The following is a 10,109-nucleotide window of genomic DNA, read 5'->3' as shown; positions in this document are numbered from 1 at the left end:
TCAGCCAGTCCTGTGGCTGGGTGACTACTGCTCATCAAATAACTTATTCAATGTCAAACGGCAAATAAATAATTTTTCAAATGACTCATGTCAGAGCCAAAGCTGGTCAAACAATGCAGGAAGTATGTAGCTGACAAAGGAGTTTATGGTTTATCGCTCAATAATACAGTGGTATCAGGATGTCTGGAGTTAATACTGGTAACTTATTTAGTGCAATTCCCCAGTTACAGTAAATCCTCTTTTCTGTACGCTAGAAGCTAATGCCTGGTGATAGTTACACATTGCCGTAGAAACTAGGACAGTTCATCTGTAAATCAAAGGTTATAAAACAAAATTTGTCATTATAGATTGAAGTTGCCCCAAACACATTTCCTTACGAAACACCCCATTATTTTGATTCAAGCACATCTTTGTGTGTGTCAACATGGTTTCTGTTGGTTTAAGGAGGATTCACCTTAAGGTGTTGTACAAGATAACTCATTGATTTTGTGTGTTTGCAGTTGTTTGCAAATGCTAGAGTGAATGACAGCACAAACTCTCTGTGGGATTGTTGTAAGCCAGCACATTGATGACTCATTGTATATGATGTTGTTTCACACTATAGTTGCTTGCTTTACATACTGTACATATGTGCAAGTCAGTAAAATAAAATTCAAAAGCGAATATAGCATGGGAACAAATATATTTGTGCAGTATACTTCACATCCAAATTCACAGGGATTTGGACAATTGTTTGTCAGAGGGTGAAGTTCACCCTTCTTCAGAAGACAAAAAATTTCACATAACATAGGGTTTAGGAGGAACCTAAGGATGTCTACACTGCATTTTGAAAACTGCTCAGCAAGTCTCAGACTTGAGCTTGTGGTATTTGTGCTATGCCACTAAAAACAACTGCATGGACATTTGGACTTGGCTCTGAAGCCAAGGTGGAGGCTGAGCTGAGTCTCAACGTTTACACTGCTGTTTGTAGCCGATCCCAAGACTGTAGACCTAGTCTTTGAGAGTCGCTGCTGCGGCTTTTTAAAATGCAGTGTAGACATACAGAGCAGTGCACAGGGCTTGCCTTACCATGAGGCGAACTGAGGCGGCCGCCTCAGGTGCCAAACTGTGGGGGGCGCCACTAGGACCCAGAGTGTAGAAAATTGTGTCTGTTGCTGGTGCATATGTAGTCTCTCTGCTCTAGATGCACAGAGATGGTGGAGTGCTGTGCTGGAGGAAGGAGCACACAAGAGACATAACAGGCAGGCAGGAGAAAAGGTGAGAGGGAATAACAGAAAGCAGCAGGAGCTGCAGGGAGAGGGAGGAGGAGGAGCCTCTTATGTACCTCTCTAGCACCCCCAGGAGCCTGGACTGATTAACACCAGCTTCTCCGGGAGCTTCCTGTTTCCTGCTGCTTCCCTTGTATCCACTTGAGGAGAACATGCAGTCAACTGAAGCAGTAGGAGCCAGTTAGCCCTTAAGACGCGGATATCTTCCCTCACTCAGGCCCTGCTACCGGCCTGCTTATTTGTCCCCTTCAGTTGAGTGTTGAGAGCCACTATAGCTGGCACAGAACAGCAGTCATGAATGAAAGAAGAAAATGCCCCTTTGGGGCAGCATTCAGAAAAAGAAAGCAAGCAAAGGAAGCTTTTCTATCTAAGCAGGAAGGAGCTGTCCTGAGATACATAGACACAAATGTTCACAGTGAGTCTTCTGGCCCCAGTGAGGATGTGAGTGGTGAGGAGATGCCTGATCTTCCCGTTATTCAGAGTGCAGGTGACCCGGCAGCTACTGCAGCATCCATATCTCCATCTCAAATGGATGTAACCATGCACATTCCCAAAGAAAAGTGTAGATCAGAGAAGAGTGTGGTGGAGGCGCAAGAAACAGCTGCTGTTGAGTTTAGTTCCTTAAGTCTAGATGATCCAGGACTGTGGACCCACTTGAGCAGTAGCCTGAGGGACTTCCTTGTACTTCATGGGCCACAGCAAGTGAAAAACTTCATATTCCTGAAAGACTATGAAAATAGAAGATTCCATCCAACGCATTACGGATGTGAAATCCCCAATGGTGACACAGTGGAGAGGCCATGGCTTATGTACTCAAAAACCCAGAATGCTGCGTACTGTTTTTGTTGCAAACTCTTCCAGTCTAACATTCCAGCCACACTGGGCTCTACAGGAACAAAGGACTGGAAAAATCTGGCTAGAAATCTGGCATGCCATGAGAAGGCAGCAAATCACCAGAGAGCATTCCATAGGTGGAAAGAGCTTGAGATGAGACTAACGTTAAAGGCCAGCATAGATGATCAGCATCAAGAGAAGATTGCATCAGAGTCTCTTTACTGGCAAAATGTTCTGAAAAGGCTCATTGCCATTGTGAGAATGCTTGCTACCCGAAACCTAGCACTGCGTGGCACTTCAGATCAGCTGTAGGTGCCAAACAATGGAAACTTCCTTAAAATTGTGGAGCTAATAGCTGAGTTTGATGCTGTACTCCAGAAGCATCTAAGAAGAGTCACCACCCAAGAAATGTACACACACCACTACCTTGGAAAAACAATTCAAAATGAGATCATACAGTTCCTGGCAACAAAAGTCAAACAGAAGATTGTGGCAGATCTGAAGTCAGCAGCATATTACTCTGTTATTCTGGATTGCACACCTGACATCAGCCATAGAGAACAAATGACTTTAATGGTGCGTTTTGTAACAACAACGGAACCTAGTGAAAATGTCCCTGCAATGGTGACTGTCAGAGAGAATTTTCTATAATTTATTGACATTGATGATACTACAGGAGCTGGTATGACAAATGTGCTTCTTAAAAAGCTGGAAGATACGGGAATTGCGATAGCTGACATAAGAGGTCAGGGCTATGATAATGGTGCCAACATGAGAGGAAAGAACAGAGGAGTGCAGACACGGATCCGAGAGTTAAACACTCGAGCTTTTTTTGTCCCATGCAGTTCTCATTCGTTGAACTCGGTGGTCAGTGATGCAGCATCAGCTTCTAGTGAGGCTGCTGAATTTTTTAATGTAATTCAAAGCATCTATGTATTTTTCTCTGCATCAACTCATTGATGGCAAATTTTGAAGCAACATCTGGGAACATCCTCTCTGACACTGAAACCACTGAGTGCCACACGATGGGAAAGTCGAGTGGAGGTGATAAAGCCTATCAAACACCAAATTGGGAAGGTAGATGATGCCATAGTTGCCATTATGGAGGATAATGCTATGACAGGAACTGTTCGTGGGAGAACAGTGGCAGAGGGAAATGGAATCACCAGAAACATACATAACTTCAGATTTCTGTGTGGCTTAGTGTTGTGGCATGACATACTGTTTGAAAGAGAGACTGCAAGGTGTTGACCTTGATATATCTGGAGCAATGGAACAACTGGACAAAGCAAAGTCATACCTACAGTCTTACCGGTCAGATGAGGGATTTCAAAACGTTCTGAAGAGTGCACTGGCAGAGAAACTTCACGCTGAAGCTATTTTCCCACCCACTCAAGAATACAAGAGTCACCGAAGAACACATTTTGATTTTGAGGCATGGGATAATCCCATAAGAGACCCCAAACAACAATTCAAAGTTGAATTCTTTAACCAGGTGCTAGATTGTGCAATACAGTCAGTTGAAGAACGTTTCATGCAGCTGAAGGAACACAGCAGTATATTTGGGATGTTGTATGATATTCCAAAACTCCTCACTATACCTGAAGAAGACCTACACCAGCAATGCAGCGCACTAGAGATACTGTTGACACATGATGACATGCACGATATTGATGCGAGTGACTTAGGTGATGAACTGAAAGCCCTTTCAAGATACATTTCAGCAGGATCAACTCCAAAGGCTGTTCAGGAATATATGTGCACAAATAAAATGACCACCCTCTTTCCAAATGCTTTTGTTGCTCTGCGCATACTTCAAACACTTCCTGTAACAGTTGCCAGTGGAGAACACAGCTTCTCCAAGCTGAAGTTAATAAAAACACATCTACGCTCCACAATGACACAGGAGAGGCTGGTCGGCCTTGCAACCATCTCAATAGAGCATGAGCTGGCCCAGACTGTGGACCTTCAGGAAGCAGTTCAAATCTTTGCAACCAAGAAGGCACGGAAAGCACCACTTTGATTATTCAAACAGATAAAAATGCCAGTGTTTACTATGTAAAGAAGAAAACTTACATTTTGCTGTTCAGGCGTTTGAAAGTTAAGCGTTACTTAAAATTTTTGAACAAGGCATTTTAAGTTGTTAGTTCTCCTTTATTGGGGTAGGTAGCAGAGCAGTACCATGAGAGGAGTAGAACAGGAAGAAGGCAGAATTGAGACCTTTCAAAGTTTTGGCCCAAGCGAGGGGGCATGGGGGCGTCATTTGAGCTCCCTGCCTCAGGTGCCAAAATGTTGTGGGCCAGCCCTGGCGGTGCATAGGCTGTGTGCTGACCTTCTGAAGGGGGCAAAGTTCATGCGGAGTGTGGAGCAAGTGTTCTGAAGGTTTCTGATGTTGTAAGCTCTCTGGGGGCAGGGACTGTCTCTTTGTTCTGGGTTTGTATAGCACCTAGCACAATGGGGTTCTGGTTCATGACTGGGGCTCCTAAGTGTTACCACAATACAAGCAAATATATAATAAAATAATAATAATTAGGGTGACCATAAATCCCAGTTTGGCTGGGACAGTCTCCATTTTCAGGTCTGTCCCGGCTACAAGGCAGAGTATAGAGCTGCGGCTGCTGCCCAGGGCTCAGATGAAGGCAGTGCTTCCCATCAGCAAGAGAGTGGAGAAATTTGCTGCTGGCGGGCAGCGCTGCTTTCAGAGGTTACCTCCTGGGCGGTGCAGAGCTCAGAGGGTCAGCCCCAGCTAGAAGCAGAGTGCGGCTCTGGCAGGCCCTGTGCATGGGGGGCAGGGTGGCTCGGGCAAGCCCCGGGCAGTCCTGTTTTTACTTTAAGAAATATGGCCACCCTAATAATAATGAACTTTGCTTTTATTTTGAAAGGATTGAGAGACTGCCAAAGGATAGCTTGCTTTTTCCCCCCCTCTTTTCTCCAGAGCTCAACCCAAATCTGAATAACAGCATTTTGCAGTGGGAGGGATTAATTTGTTTTGTTGCCACATTTAAAAAAGTTAAACTGTGATTCTGTAAATATAATTTAAAACATCGAGATTTGATTATACTCTGAAAGCGTCTCCTGGGAACAATTCCAGTCTGAGGCCAGTTCAGTAATGGTGGTGTGACCCCTCAGAAAGTTTGCCTCTTCCCAAAAGAAATAATAAGGCTCTGAGATAACTATTATGTTATTTCTGTCCATCTGATGTTCTTGACTGTTCCCTTAGACCTCATCTCCTCTCACTAGGAAAAAAAATCCAATATTTTATTGATAGATTTCAAATCCTTAGGGACATTTTACTGAACATATAAAAGCAATTCCAACTATTGTTGCATATCGTCAATGAACACAGGAGGAAAAAGGGACGGTCTGTCCAGGAAATATTTTCTCAAAATGACTGATTCTTTTTCAGCTAAACTAGGAGACAAATCTGCACTCTTAAAACAAAAACAAAAAACCCCTCAGGCAATGAATTTATACTAATGGCCTGATCCAAAGCCACTGAAGTCAATGGAAGTCTTTCCATTGACTTCAGTGGGCTTTGAATGAGGTGCACATAAATTCCCCTTTGTATGAAGTGCCAGACCATTTCAGACAATGCTGTCAACCCTTTAGCAGCAAGGGTCCTCACCGAGTCTAGGTTGTGCTCCTGTGAGCTGTAATGTGCACTGCAAGTACGTTCGTGTTAACCGAGTGTTCTGTGATGATCATTTGAACACCTTGGGAACTAGAATGTCTGCTACAGCATCATGGCCTTGTTGGCCATTATCAACATCCTTTTGTTGAACTGAAAATCCCAATCACTCTTCCCCAAGCTCCCTAAACAAGCACACTCATATCACTTAGACATATTACTCACTCCCCCAATCCTGTTTGTCTCTGAAATCTGGCTCCAGCTGTCGAGGCATAGGAATTTGGATCAGATGATAGAAGGAAGGTGGCACTCAAAACCTTGCACCCCAAATGTGAATTACTGTAGATTTAGTGGAACCACACAGGCGGGGAGCTAAGCAGGAGTTAGGGGAAAGGAAATCATATAGGCAGGCCAGAGGATTACAGCACAGCTCCTCCGTTGGCTCTTTCAGACTCTGGGTTGGAATAGTGGTTGCTTCCTCTCTCTGCCACCTCCATGCCAGTTTCTAACCATGGAGGACAAATTTGGTCTCGATAATATGCAGGTATAATGTGTCAAAGAAGTAACAGACAGCAGAACTGAATGGGATCCTTCTTGTTTTTCAAAAAGCATTTCTGTTCACTTGTAATTTCCCTAAAGTGGACCATAGTGTGGTGTTGTAGTGAAAAACTAATGAGGATTTTGAAAAGGCCTTGAAAAGAATGAGTACCTCCTAAAAACCTTTCTTAAGTCTTTTTTACTCAATAGTTGTGTACTACATATTTTTTAACTGTAATATATCAGCTCTCTAGTTCTGAGCATGTTATTTCTGAATTTCCGGGATTCTGTGGATTTAAACTTCAGACTTATTGAATATGTAGGATTCATGCTCCAATTTTGCAATTAAGTAAACATATATTACAAACACCCTCTTAAATGAATACACAGGCATACATTTCAGTGAAGACTTTAAACAAAATGAACATGCTATAGGTATCCATCCCACCTTGCAGTTAAATTCCATGCCTCTGATGGATTTCCCTAAACTGTTGCTAGGAGACCAAGATACTGCCTAACAAAGGGCATATTGATAGATTCTTTTTGTAAAAATTTTCAATCTTGTTATGGTAAATGCTGTTTTACTTAAAATTGATGTCATAGGATCTATTAATACAGCTGTTGCAGTGGAGAAATTGTACATGTCAAGAGAAGGATGAAATTTTTCCATCATGAAGGCTGGGTTTTTCTTTTTCTTTCTTTTTTTCTTTTTTTTAACGTGATGCTTTTCAGTGTGTTTAGTGCAGGGCTAGTATAATGAATGCATTACTCATTGATATTTTTCCTCCTTCCTTGACTCCATTATTTCTCCTTCTTGGAACACATTTCGCTTATTATTAAGGTTTCCATTAGTCTTATGGGAAGCATTGATTCTTTCCTTTACTTTAAAACAGAACAAATTATTCATGACTCCTGACATCATAGGATTTTGGCATGTGGGTAGCTGAATGCAATGGTAAATTAGGACAAACTGTTCCTTTAGAACCTCGAGTACCTCTAAATTAAACTCTAGACTGCATAGGAATCTAGTTAGGAGGGGAAACTCAGCAAGAACACTGCTTGAGATACAAAGATCCAGAGCTGTGAATTCTCACTGAAAGAGATAATTTCTTCAGAGTGATGAGTTTCTCCCTTTTGGGGGGTAAAAACAAACCAAAAACCACCCCAATAAAATAAAACTCTTCTCTGGAGAGTAAGGTCAGCTAAAGCCTAGCAACTATGTTCAGTTCTGTTCACTGTCATCCCAGTAGTTTATTATTCAATAGCACAATGAGCGTACTTGGCACCTTGCTTGTTTCCAGGGTCTCTGGCTCCAGGGCAGACCTTCTGTTCAGACTGCCCTAAGCCAAGCACCCCAGAGCTTCAAGCATCTGCAGCTCTGGGGAATCCCCCATGCCAGGGCTTCCAGGCTCCCTGTCATGTAGCCAGAAGCCCAGGAGCCCTGGCTGTAGCCAAGCCGCTCAGTCTAGCTCTTAGCTACACATGATGGAGTCTGGAAGCCCTGAGCCTCAGCTTGAACTGGGCTCTCAGGAGTTCCAGGGTCCCTGAGGTGGAGTTGGGAGCCTGGAAACCCTGGGAGTCTTAGCTCTTACTGGAATCTGGCTCCTGGTTCCTATGCAGGGAACCTGGAAGCCAAGAGAATCCCAGCTTGTGCCAGGTGTTCAGGGCTTCCAGACTCCCTCCTGTGGAGCCAGGAGGGTCCTGGGAGACCTAGCAGCCGCTGTCTGAAGTTGATCTTCAGTTTCACTCAACAGTTGCAATGATCCCTGGAAACATATTGTGTTTTGGAAACACCAGGTGTTGATATTTCCAAAATGATTTTCTGGCGACTTCTGGTTTGTGAGAAATTTTAGCAAAATTGGTTTTATTCTGATTCAACACAAAACCAAAATTTGAAATATCAAAATTTCTCATGGGCTGGAGATTGCAAGTTTCAGATTTGTGTAGCCAAAATGGTACTTGCTCTCCATCCCAGTTAGAGAATGCACATACCTAGCATGGGTGTTCAAAGCCAATGAATTCATGTATTGGAGAGAACATTGTTTGGATACGAGTCTGTAATAAGAACCTACGTCTGCAAATGACAGACCCGGTTATAATATAAATCTCTCTCAGACTCATGTGCACACAGATACACTAGAATCCCGGTCCTTCAAAACACAGGCATCCCCCACTTGCACTAAGGTAAAACTCCCATTGCTGCTCAACAGTTGGTCCCTTATCTTCTCAGTATTGTGGGCCACCACAAAGAGGACAGTTTTATTTGCTCGTAAATGGAAAGCCAGTATGTTACAACAGGGGAAATATGAGGGAAGCTGTTTGGGTCTTCTGTGGGAAAAGGTGGCTACTGTGGGACAGAGAGTTTGGGGAGAGGAGGGAAATAAAAGATTTAAAAAAACAGATTTGTGAAGAAGAGTGGGCTTAGAGGAAAAGAAATCAAATAAGATATGGAAAAAGGACTGACACATGGACAGCAAGTGTGGTGAAGAGGAAAAACAACGGAGGAAATTAATGGAAGAGAAAAGGGAAAGAAAACATGGAAGAGGGAGGTTTCTTTTTTCCTTGTAACTCACTTTCTGTAAAGCGTGTGTGTGTTTGTTTCAAAAAATGTGAAGCTACAACCAAATGGTGATTTGGGCTTGTAGTTAAAAGCCATCAGAAAATCATCTAGAACTTTTCCCAGCTGTGAGCAATGCCTTTTTCTGCACTCCTTTTTTGGGGGCATTCTACTTGACCCATGTTTTCTTTTTTGAAAAATGTAACAGGTATTTGCTACCCCAAGTGCTCCCAACCTCTAGCGTTCATGTGCTACCCCACTGAGCTCCACACTCTCTTCACCCTTGAACTTCAGACAGCTTCAGATGTTGTGATGGGCAGTCTTCCAGAGCCCCACAATGGGCCTGTACTCCCTGCAGATTACTTGCCCACTGTTGCTCTTGGGCTTGATCCAAAGCCCATTGAAGCCAATGGGAGTCTCTCTATTAATTGGAATGGCATGTGGGTCAGGCGCCTCTGTGGAGGCCACACACACATAGTGGAATGCATGTCTATGAGGTGATTGTGTTGTTTTGATTTGTAATGGAAAATTTCTGCTCACCAAAGAATTCATTTCAAAGAGGCCTGCACAAACAGTCGCAATGAATCTGGATCTCTGTCCCTTGGCAGGCATTTATAGATGTTCAGTGAATTTCCTTCACCAAACTTGAATTAGAGCACTTTAAGTCACTCAAATGTAGCCGAACTTGGTCTCTGCTTCCTCAGGTTCAGCTGTAAAACAATTAAAAAACTTTTTTTTGTCCTTTGAAAGTTTCTGTGTCACTGACCAAACAAAGTTTCCACCTTCTTGATTGCTTTAGCATAGGGACAACAGTTAGCCATGTATTTCTTGAGCTTATGTGTTGGAAAGTCGAAGTGGGAAAGGCCATTTGATTGAAGTGGATGCACAGAAGAAACTTGCAGCTGCAACCACAAGGTACTGTCTTCTCTGATTGCCTTTGCAGTTGCAAGGAAAAGCCTCACTTCTCCTAGTTCCCATTATCTGTCAACAACAGGCACTCACTTTCCCCAAGTGCACCAAATTTAATATTTTTAAGTACCCGAATATAACTTTCAGCTGTCAGAAATAGCTTCAGACTTGCAAAGAGTGAATGAACCTTGTAGAGAGAGAGGAGTCTTTGTTGAGCCTGGCAGAATTAGCCTTCCACTAGTTTCTCAGGCTAGCTACTGCTGATATCTAGAACTCTTCAGCTCATATAGTGCTATACTCTTTCTTCCTCTCTGTTCCCCACTCTCTACACTTCACTCTACTAGGTACAATAATTGTCCAAAGACACAATGAAGCC

Source organism: Natator depressus, chromosome 4 (genome assembly GCF_965152275.1).
Source record: "Natator depressus isolate rNatDep1 chromosome 4, rNatDep2.hap1, whole genome shotgun sequence".
NCBI lineage: Eukaryota > Metazoa > Chordata > Testudines > Cheloniidae > Natator > Natator depressus.
Note: the sequence above shows the minus strand (reverse complement) of the source record.